This window comes from Hemibagrus wyckioides, linkage group LG08, assembly GCF_019097595.1.
Source record: "Hemibagrus wyckioides isolate EC202008001 linkage group LG08, SWU_Hwy_1.0, whole genome shotgun sequence".
NCBI lineage: Eukaryota > Metazoa > Chordata > Actinopteri > Siluriformes > Bagridae > Hemibagrus > Hemibagrus wyckioides.
In genome coordinates this window covers 23,577,225-23,589,375 of record NC_080717.1, presented here as the reverse complement: position 1 = coordinate 23,589,375, position 12,151 = coordinate 23,577,225, and the positions used below count along the sequence as shown (strand labels likewise).

Genomic DNA, 12,151 nt, shown 5'->3' with positions numbered 1-12,151 from the left:
TGACGTATGCTATGCCGTCGTGTCTTTTGTTTAAAGAAATAGATTTTTTATCATTTTATATTTGTCGGAACGTTTCCATCACTAACTGACCTCTCCCTTTTAATTTCTCCCACTCTTATTCTTCTCATCACTTCTCCTGATCCTTTCTCAGGTACGTGAATTGCGCCCGCAATGAGAGAGAGCAGAATCTGGTAGCATTCCAGTATCAAGGCGGGATTCTGTACCGCTGCAGTCAACCGATCGAACCAGGACAGGAGCTGTTGATGTGGTACGAAGAGGATTACGCCAAGGACGTCACATTCGATTACCTCTGGAACAAAAAGTGCTCGGAAAACAGTTAGGTCGAAACTTTATTCTTGAATTAATATACGAAATGTATTAATAACACACTCCTGGAGCAGCCTTCTGGAGAACACGGCAGATCAAGGTTATGTTTTGCAGCCAAGGTTTAATTGTCAGTCCCACGGGAAGTTTTAAAAAAAAAAGGAAAAGCTCAGGGTCGTGTCGGCTCAGTGGGGATCAGAGAAAAGAGGGAAAAATCTCATCGGCACTCATCACTCCCTCTTATCCCCTAATCCCACCTCCCAGTACAAACCTGTACCAAACCACAACCGAACTTCCCCACCACACGGCAGGGTTAGACTAGTCAATGGTGTACTTACATGTCTGTTAGTCACATTCCAAAGCACTTACACCAGGGGTTTGGTCTCATTGTATGCTGAACCGTACTCCAACCTTCACTGGACCTTGATAACATCCATGAAAAGTCACAACACGAAATGACACACTTGTTGACAGAATCAGACACTTACATGGTTTGGATTTAACTGGACACCAGGACTAATCACATGGGGGCTGGATCACATGTCGTACCACCCCAGATACCCCATGCCCTTTGAGGACCTGTGTTTTTCTGGTTCTGGAGAGGAGTGTGCGTCTTAGTATTCCTTTTGCCTGTAACAATAGGCACCAGGAGGTTTGCATTATGTGGTGGTCAGTCCTGCTCTTTCCTTCTTTTTGCCCAAATCATTTAGTTCTTAATCTTATGATACATTCACAGGACCAAGGTGCAGTGGTAACAAGTACACAAACATTGTATGGCCAAAAGTATATGTGCATCCCTGACCATCACACCCATACATCTTTCTTCCACAAAATTGGAAGCAAAGGAAATTGGAAAACATTTCTAATTGTAAAATGAATGTTTCTCACTAGAGCTGAGACAAAACCCTGTTCCGGCATGACAATGTCCCTCTACACAAAGCAGCTCCATGAAGAACTCGAGTGTCCTGCACAGAGCCCAGACTCCACCCCACTGAACCCCAGACCTTCTCACCAACACTAATGCTCTTGCTTCTGTAACTAGTTTCATGCTGGGTTCTTCATCCTGACATCGACAGTAGATGAAATTTGAAACTGATCTGCATAAACCTGACAGTTATTGTTGCATTAATTCTGACTTTTTATATATTTTTCTGTACTCCAGGTATGACCTACACCTTTCTACAAGTCTTCACCTGCTCTTTATGTCCACTTTCATATACGTCTGAAATTTACCTCCACAAACACATCAAGCGATGCCACTATGAGGAGTATCTGAGACGTCTGAACTCAGGAGAGATTGTTGGCCTCCCAGTTAACACCTCTCAGGAACAACTCGAGAGGAACAATTACCATTGTTCTTTTTGCGGGAAAGGTTTTACTTATCAGAGTGCTCTCCAAAGACACCAGCGCTTTCACACGGGCGAGAGGCCGTATAAGTGTGCGCAGTGCGGGAAGAGTTTTACTCTACCGGGTGGCCTCCAACTACACCAACGCATTCACACAGGCGAGAAACCATACGAGTGCTCGCAGTGTGGGAAGAGCTTTAGTGAGAAAGCAGCTCTTCGAAGACACCAGCGAATTCACACCGGAGAGAAGCCGTATCCCTGCTTACAGTGTGGGAAAAGTTTTACTGAGAAAGCAGCTCTTCAAAGACACCAGCGCATTCACACTGGAGAGAAACCGTATCACTGCTTGCAGTGCGGAAAGAGTTTTAATCAACAGAGTCATCTCGAAAAGCACCAGCGCATTCACACCGGAGAGAAGCCCTATCACTGTTTACAGTGTGGGAAGAGTTTTAGTCAGCTCAGTAATCTCCGAAAACACCAACGCACTCACACGGGACAGAAGCTCTTTTAGTGTTTGCTGTTTGGAAAGGTTTTTATTTACTTCTGCTAATCAGACTTTCATACAGTGAAGACGTATAATTATATTTCTGGAAACATATATTTCTAAACAAACCAGAACAGAAATGCAGTTCAACAAGGAGCGGAGAATCAAACCATCCACCACAAGCCTACAGGACTGTGTGTGTGTGATAATACCACATGCAGTATAACCAAAAACCCTGCAAAGGCAATTGCACAAAAAATAAACTATCTATACCCAAATACAGACCGGTATCTCCTCCACCCAACCAGGCATGATTGTTTAAACAGATAATTCAGTATTGTAATAATCTGGTTTTGTAATAATCTGGAATGACAGTTTTGCTGTACTAATCAATTCACTCGTGTTGTCAGTGAATTTAACTGGATGTAATTTGAATGCTAGTATATTTGGTATTACCTTGGTAAATATCTTCATGTACTATTACATTTGTGATGTCCTAAGTTAAATGGATGGTTGACTTGTGGTTCTGGAGTGACAGACATTGTGCTGACTCCCTATGCTTTTTATAATGTTTTCATTATAGGAAATTAGAGGAGGAGCCATTTTATTATCGATTGTGTATCTATTACCAGCTACTTCACCTGGAGCTGGGAATTCTCCAGGTCATAAAAGAAAAAACAATGCCGCTGATTAAAAGACTCTTTTTCCCCTGTACTATTTTCTTGTTTTTCTTCTTCCTTTGTTTTATAACATTGATTGATGGTGAGATTTATCATCATTTAGGATTAGTCCAATTTTATGCAGCTGAGTTACTACATTGATTGTATGGGTTTTGTCTTTGTTTATTTTGTTCATTCTGTGAACAGAGCTAACTCGGGCCCAATAAAACCCATAAGAATTCTCTTAACATGCTTGTCCCCCTGTTATCACTGCTCTTCTACAGAGACGGGGTCATGTAAAGTTAGGATGCTGAACCCACATATTCCTTTGGGACAAAAACAACTTAAGGTCAACAGTCTTATCCAAACAAAGCTGTGTAAGAGTAAAGAGCTGTTTGACTTTTCCGTGGTTTTTCAGTGGGGCAGTGGTGGCTCAAGTGGTTAAGGTTCTGGGTCGTTGACCGGAAGATTAGGGGTTCAAGCCCCAGCACCGCCAAGTTGCCACTGTTGGGCCCTTGAGCAAGGCCCTTAACCCTCTCTGCTCCAGGGGTGCTGTATCATGGCTGACCCTGTGCTCTGACACCAACCTCCAAGGAATTTCACTGTGCTGTAATGTATATGTGACAAATAAAGGCTGTTTCTGTTCTGTTCTGGTTTGGACATCGTTCCTCCTAGAAATAGAAATAGACATGTACATTACAGCACAATGAAATTCTATCTTCACATGGTCAGCCATGATACAGCACCCCTGGAGGGTTAAGGCTCAAGGGCCCAACACCTGGGGCTCTTCTGGTCAACAACCCAGAGCCACCAGATCCCTGGGGTCCCTCCTGAATCCTAGGTTCGGCCAGTGGATAGAGACTCTTCTTCACAACTCCAACATTAATATTTCTCTCATGAGTCTGATTCCTCTTATATTGGAACACACATTTTGGTCAATGTTTTTAGAAGTACAGGGACCACCATCCCAGCCCAGAGAAACTTCCCCAAAACTCCATGCAACATGGAGAAGAAGTGTTTATGTAGCACCAGGGCCAGGGAGATCGGTTGTTTCATTTCACTGTGTACTGCAGCTATACATGGTTGAAATAACAATAAAAAGCTTCTTGGCATGACTAAACACACAATCCCAAACTTGTCCAGTACCTTCATCATCACTACCAAAATAACCTCAGCCACTTAGATTAAACACCAGAAATTTCTGGCACTGCCTCCTAAAGAGAGGGCATTCAAATTCCATGAACTAGGGCCTCTTGTGTTTAGGGGTGTCTCATAAGTTGCTGCATTGCAAGTCCAGGGTGGCTTGATGGCTAGCACATTTGCCTCACATCTCCAGGGTTGATGGATTTGTGAACTGTATCATCTGACAATTTCCTGATAAATCTTACAATCGCTTCTGTAAACATGTTGATGTCATCACAGCTGCACCTGGACAGTTTGAGAGCATCTTGCAAAATGGCCACTGATATTTATTGTTCAGTCTTTGTGTACAGGCATGAGGAAGGTGGTGGCATGGTCTGATTTCCCGGCTGAAATTGTGCCTTGTAGCTGACTTTGTACTTGGTGTAGTAATGGTCCAGGGTCCTTTCACCCCTGGTGGGGCAGATAGTATGTTGGAAAAATTTTGGCAATACATGTTTGATGTTGGTGCTATTAAAGTCCCCTGCCATAATGAGTGCAGTGTCCTGGTGATGAGTCTGGTGTTGAGTGAGAGCTTCATGTGGTTTACCTAAGACAGTGTTCATGAAGTGGAAGATAAACAGCACTGTCTATGACTGAGATAAATTACAGAGGAAGGTAAAAAAAGGGTGGCATTTCATGGTCAGAAGCTTATGACAGGAAAATGTTTGCAATGTGGCACCAGCTGCTGTTAACCAGACACACTGCACCTCTCCTTGAAAACCCTGACTCCATTGTTCTATCCATGGGCTAAACCGAGAAGAGCTTGAACCGCTGGATGGCGTTGTCTGGTACCTGTAAGTTCAGCCATGTCTCAGTAAAGCAGGAGGTTGGAATCCTGAATGCCCCTCTGGAAGTTAAGCTTGTTCTCCAAAGACTGGACTGGCTAGCAGGGGAGCATAGTGTGCACGAGACTTTAGTGTGTTCCTGACACTGGATTGTTTCCCTCAGAGCTGCCACTTCAGGTCACATCTTTTTCTCCTCCTCAGGATCTCACTTGGCCAGCATGAATCTGGGTTAAAAATGAAAGGTGAGTGAATTTTAAACCAATAGAAAAGTGGTGATGTTGTAACTGATGGTAGCCATGGTGAAAAGAAGATTTAAATTAAACAAATGTGCAAAAAAAATCAAAATCACTGCAAGCTATGAATAGGGTATCAACACATGGTTCTTAGGCCTGCTGGGCAATATGACAGTAAGGTGTGGGGACAAGGTAACCCAACTCCAGCTACTAGCCACAGAGTTCTGATTGGATCCAAAGAAGACACACTCAATGCACCCTGAATAGATGAAAAATTACAGTTAAGCAGACAGCGTTACATCCGAATTAGAATGCGTTATTGATTATGTAAATGTGGCATGAAAATCTACAACTATATCTAGAACCAAGTGTCCATCACTCAGAGAGAGAAGTTATATTGTTTGATGGCCACAGGCAGAAATAATTTCCTGTGGTGCTCTCTGGTGCATTGTGATTGTATGAGCCCATAACTGGACATACTCCTCAGACTGACGAGCATGTTAGGAGTGGGTGGGAAGAGGAACATACTTTGGACAGCATCCCCCTTTCAGACACTATGGTCAGAGAGTCCAGCTCCTCCCCAACAACACTGCTGCCCTTGCGGATCAGTCTGTTGAGTCTGTTGGTGTCTGCCCCTCTCAGCCTGCTTCCCCAGCATACAGGAGCGCACTGGCCGCCACAGACTCATAAAACATCCTCAGCATCGTCCGGCAGATGTTGAAGGACCTCGGCCTCCGCAAAAAATAGAGGTGGTTTTGGCCCTTCCTTTGGAATACTTCAGTGTTCTTAGTCTAGTCCAGTTTATTGTCTAAACTACACCCCCAGGTATCTATAGTCCTCCACCACATTCACACTGACACCTCAAATGGAGACAGGAGTCACCTCCTTTTAAGGTCCACAACCAGCTCTTTTGTTACTGTCACATTCTGCTGCAGAACAATTTCCTCACACCATGTGACAAAGTTCTCTACCACTGTCCTGTACTTATTTTCATCACTGTTACTGATACACTACTGCAGAATTATCTGAGAACTTCTGAAGATGGCAAGACTGTCTGGAAGTTGAAATCTGTGCTGTGACAGTGAAGAGGTAGGGAGAGAGAGAACTGTCCTCGGTGGGGCCCCGGTATTGCTGATCACTTTTTCTGACACACACTGTTGTGTAGGACGATGTGTCTTTGGCACAGGAACAAGACATCACAACACAGAGACCCTTTTGAAATCCAGACTCATGTTAAAAGCCTGCTGATGGACACCTCCCAACTGAGCTGCACCAGGACTGACACCATCAGGGCCAGCTACTTTTCCTGCACAGAGTCACTTTAGCTGTTTTGACACCTGGTTATCTACATGTAGAACATGAAATGGGATCCTAGCTACATGACAAGCATACCTATTTATTTTTCTCTATCACTCTTTTCTCTCTCTCACTATACATCTCACTCCTTCTCTCTGGACCAGCCCAATCCATCCAGACACTCTACCCCTGTTTGGAGTCTCATAGCTTGGTGAAATGGCTGTTATTTGTCACATATACATTACTGCACAATGAAATTCTTTCTTCACATATCCCATCCTTAGAGGTTGGGGTCAGAGCACAGAGTCAGCCATGATACAGCATCCCTGGAGCAGAGAGGGCTAAGGGCCTTTCTCAAGGCCCCAACAGTGGCAACTTGGCAGCACTGGGGCTTGAACCCCCAATCTTTCAGTCAACAACCCAGAGCCTTAACCACTTGAGCTACCGCCACCACCCTATTCACTGCGCTACTGCTGAGGATAGACCTGCATGGACAGCCTGTGACCAATGGGACTGCTGTGGATAGAACCACTTAGAGACTATGCTGTTGAACTGCCGTTGCGTCGGTCAGCTTTGTACTCGGTGAACATTTGGAGACTTTGGCAGGAAGGAGTTGCGTCACAGAATCAAGTCAATAATGAAATTACGCTGAGCTATTAGTTCCTCAGGAGCTCTTGGTTGCACAATTCCCCTCGACTATAGACTGCTGAAGAAAGGACGGAAGGATAGGATGTTTCTGTAAAGCTGCTTTGATGTCCATCGTTAAAAGCGCTAATTGACCTGAATATTGTGTCTCTGCATCAGTCACTTGTCACATGGTCACTTTGATAGGAATCAACATACGTCAATCAGGACCGAGGTCTCATCACAGTACTCAGACAAGCGCTGGTTAAAATAGTAAATGCCTCTAGTTAGGTCTGTGTCTCCTTAATCTCTGTGCAGTTTATGATATCACTGATCACTGTTTTAAGCTTAAGCTCTGGTGTGTGAGCTGCTCAGGTGAGTGCTGCATTAATTGACGTTAAAGTAAACATGATCGGTGTATTCTAAGTGAAAAGAACTGATCATCTCCTAGCGCTTGAGATTAGTATTATCATTATTATTGTTTTCTTCCGGGTTGGTGATTATACTGAGCTCCACTAGGAGGCGATGTGCAGCTTCAGATCTGCCATAAACTGAGAGGAAGGGAAGAAGACGAGAGCTGCAGCGGCGGAGGAGCTTTCACATCTAGCTAATCATCGGCATATAAAATACTCCGGCTTCAGAATTGAATTTAGTCGAGGCTCTCGCTTTGTCTTGTCTTTGAGGCGATTAACCGTGTTCTCCTTTAAATCCGGAGGTAACGTAAACTGAGCTGCTCGGCTATTATTAGCTCCCGAATCCCAAATTGATGTCCACTTGCTATCGAAGTGCACTACGTAGGGCGTGTAATAATGGCGTCTGCTCGCTATGTAGTGCACTATGTATACATCGCGACGTGTTTTTGGGAGACGGTACATTTTGCAGCGGCGTTAGCGTTCAAATGTATTTACTTCTTTGATGTATGGATTCACATTTTGCTAAAGTAATTCAGATTAATAGTTTATTTGGTTTATTTCTTTTCAGATTCGCCCTGCATCTGAACTAAAAGTTTTAATAAGCGGCAATTGTTATGCAAAAATGAAATGTATCAAATGCCACTTTACATTTACGTCTCAAAATCATCACTGGTCATCACTGGTCATCGCTGTTCATGAAATTGCAGATCAATTAAAGGACACACACACACACACACACACACACACACACACACACACAGCATGTACATCCCTGATTGAACATTTTCTAATTAGCGTTATTAGTTATAGTGTAGACCCAAAGTAAGAAAATAAATGACAAAAAGCACTACAAATAATTTAAACCCAACTAAGCCTTTAGTGTCAATTAACTATTTGTTTGTTTATTTGTTTGTTTTGGTTTATTGTTTGAGTGTTGAATTATAAATCAGCATCAAGAGTTACAGAGAACATGATCTTGTAGAACAAACCAGTACCAGTTACTTCTCATCTTCTGCGAGTTTGGATTTTGACTGAAACTGCTTTACAAACCCACAGACAGATTACGTCTAGATTAGATAAGATTGTCTTTTCTCTCCCAGGATCAGCTCGGTGAGGATATGCAGGCGGAGCTGTGCAGCACTTCTGATGGAAGATCATCGAGCTCAGTGGGACACGCCTCCACCGTGGACCAACAGCGCAGAGAATTCTGGAAAAAACCTCTGAAAGAGGAGGAAAGTGATGAAGATGAAGCTGAAGATTACTTCTGTAAGACGCAGACATTAGAGACGCTTCTACAGATATACTAAAACTTTAAAACTGCTTTAATGTTTGATGATAAAATATAGTTTTAAACTTTAATCTTTATAACACTGTAGATGGAGGCACATCGAGCTCAGTGGAAGACATCACTCCTGAGGACCAAACTGGACAGAATGGAGGATTCCAGATCATTCTGAAAGAAAAACCTAGACATGATGACTATATATGTAAGGCACCAGAACACAGAATAAACAACAGTTTAGCAATGTTTTCCCTTAACAAAGATTAATTTATGACTGAAAAACTAGTCACCACGTTGACATTTTTTATTAATTTTCTAATTTCATGCTAATGACACTGGTATTTAATCAGAACATTCAGAACAAGAGGGCAGAACATGGTTATGTGTGAAGATTTGTTTACACTATTATCCAAAGGCAAATGACAACATACACCGATCAGGCATAACATTATAACCACCTGCTTAATATTGTGTTAGTCCACCCTTTTGCGTCCAAAACATCCCTGACCCGTTGGTGTGCTGTGGTATCTGGCACCAAGATGTTAGCAGCGGATCCTTTAAGTCCTGTAAGTTGAGGTGGAGCCTCCATGGATCGGACTTGCTTGTCCAGCACATCCCACAGATGCTGGATTGGATTGAGATCTGGGGAATTTGGAGGCCAAGTCAACACCTCAAACTCATTTAGGTGCTCCTCAAACCATTCCTGAATCATTTTTTGCTTTGTGGCACGGCACATTATCCTGCTGAAAGAGGCCACAGCCATCAGGGAATACTGTTTCCATGAAAGTGTGTACATGGTCTGCAACAATGTTTAGGTAGGTGGTACGTGTCAAAGTAACATCCACATGGATGGCAGGACCCAAGGTTTCCCAGCAGAACATTGCCCAAAGCATGACACTGCCTCCGCCGGCTTGCCTTCTTCCCATAGTGCATCCTGGTGCCATGTGTTCCTCAGGTAAGAGACACACACGCACCTGACCGTCCACGTGATGTAAAAAAAACGAGATTCATCAGATAAGTGTGCAGACGGTGCACACGTGTCAGCATGGGCACCCTGACTGGTCTGCAGCTATGCAGCCCCATACGCAACAAACTGTGATGCACTGTGTATTCTGACACCTTTCTATCAGAACCAGCATTAACTTCTTCAGCAATTTGAGCAACAGTAGCTCATCTGTTGGATCAGATCACACGGGCCAGCCTGCACTCCCCACCTGCATCAGTGAGCCTTGACCATCCATGACCCTGTCACTGGTTCACCACTGTTCCTTCCATGAAGCACTTTTGATAGATACTGACCACTGCAGACCGGGAACACCTCACAAGAGCTGCAGTTTTGGAGATGCTCCGATCCAGTGGTCTAGCCATCACAATTTGGTCCTTGTCAAACTCGCTCAAATCCTTACTCTTGTCCATTTTTCCTGCTTCTAACATCAACTTTGAGGACAAAATGTTCACTTGCTACCTAATATATCCCACCCACTAACAGGTGCCATGATGAGGAGATCATCAGTGTTATTCACTTCACCTGGCAGTGCTCAGGATGTTATACCAGATCGGTGTATAATAATAATAAAAATAATAATAATAAATGAAATATTTGGTTCTAAAGAACTCTTTTTTTTTTTTCTGCGTTCCAGATTGTGAGGATTGCAGATCTTTCTTTATCCACCAATGCGATATTCACGGTCCAGCTCTCTTCATCCCAGACACTGCGATTCCACTGGGGGTCGCTGACCGAGCCAGACAAACCCTTCCTCCAGGTCTAGAGATTCGGAAGTCCAGTATTCCGGATGCGGGCCTGGGAGTGTTTAACAACAGTGACACTATTCCAGTTGGTGCGCACTTCGGCCCGTACCAGGGAGACATGGTAGAGCGAGAGGAAGCCATGAACAGCAGCTACTCCTGGGTGGTGAGAGAGCTTCATAACAAATTCCATGGTTTTTAAGACAGTTCCATTGAGATGTTTTTTTGTGCTAAAACTCAATTCTTTACATCATTAACAAAGAAAACCTGATTTATGGCAATTGGCAGATGTAAATATAAAAAACCTGATTTATTTTTGTTAATTCCAATGAATTGATCTGAATCATTTTCTAGCTATAAAGAAGCTAGCAGAAATTCGACTTAAACGAAAATGCCCTGAATCAGTTGGTCTCTATTTCCGTCAGCTCCACTCAGTGCCATAAAAGAATGTTGTTCTAAATGTCACTGATAAAACAATGAAGTACCGTTGTCTGGGGCAACAGCCTGATTTTTGTCTTTTGAAACATTGAGCTTCTAAATGCATCCCTGCTTTGAGGGCCATTACATTGATGGTGTTAATGGATAAAATTTTTTTGATGTATAATGTTTTTTTTGGCAGATCTACGAGAGCAAGCTGTGTGAAAAATACATAGATGCTACGTCAGAGGTGCATTCTAACTGGATGAGGTCAGGGATGTTGTCTATTCTAGTCTTTGTTTAGAATAATTGATTTGAATTTTTTGAAAAATTTATTTGTTGGTTTGTTTGTTTTTACAATCGCTCTACCTCATCATTGTTTTTCTGTTCCTCATTCTCTCAGGTATGTGAATTGTGCTCGTAATGATGAAGAGCAGAATTTGGTGGCGTTTCAGTATCGAGGTGGGATCATGTACCGCTGCTGTCGACCCATTGAAACAGGACAGGAGCTGTCGGTGTGGTATGATGAGGAGTATGCCAAATATGCCGGCATCACGCTTGACTACATCTGGAACAAAAAATGCTCTGTGAATAGTTACGTTCATGAATTTTATATTCTTGAAACAAATTTTTGGATTTTTGTGCTTTTTCATATCAGTGTTATTCTTTTCTAATACAGCGGCCACCTGTCAGATATATAATAATAAATTCCGAACTAATTTTGGTGTGTGAACACAAAGAAGCCATGAACTGTTTACTGCAAGGTTCTGAGCTGATATTTTATTCAACACAGCCATGTTTGAATTGTGGCTGAGAGTAGAAACTGGCCTAAGGCCTCTGTCTAAAGACGCCATGCAAGTAGTCCAAAAAATCTGACATTTGAAATAAATTATTCAGGAGCTGAGACCCTGAATTTAGGAAGTTTGCACATCACTCCTTATAGCTCAGTGGTAGTCATTCCTCATGAGCCTTATAAGATAACTGTGACTATCAGGGAGGTCCTTCCAGGCTGATAATGACCTACCTGTGGGGCAAATAATTTCTAGTCTGCAGTATCTGAGGAGGGGTCTGGGTCTGAATGTGGTTCTTCCTCAAACTGTTGCCACAAAGTTGGAAACACAGAAACGTTCTGGGTGTGGAGCTTTACAGTTTCACTGAAACTTAGAGTCCAAACCTTGCTCTAGCATGACAATGTTCCTGTGCACAAACCAGCTCCATGAACATATGGTGTGAAGGTGAAGGTTGGAGTGAAGAACTCTAGTGTCCAGCACAGAGCCCTGACTCTGACCCAACCCCACTGAACACTGACTGAACCCCAGACCTCACCCAACATCAAAGTCTGATTTCACTGATGCTCTTT

General features: G+C 43.1%; 1 pseudogene; it reads left to right on the top strand.

Moving 5' to 3' along the window:
- The window catches only part of LOC131357540 (zinc finger protein 271-like), a 40,344-nt pseudogene that overhangs the window by 23,071 nt on the left and 5,122 nt on the right, over positions 1-12,151 (top strand).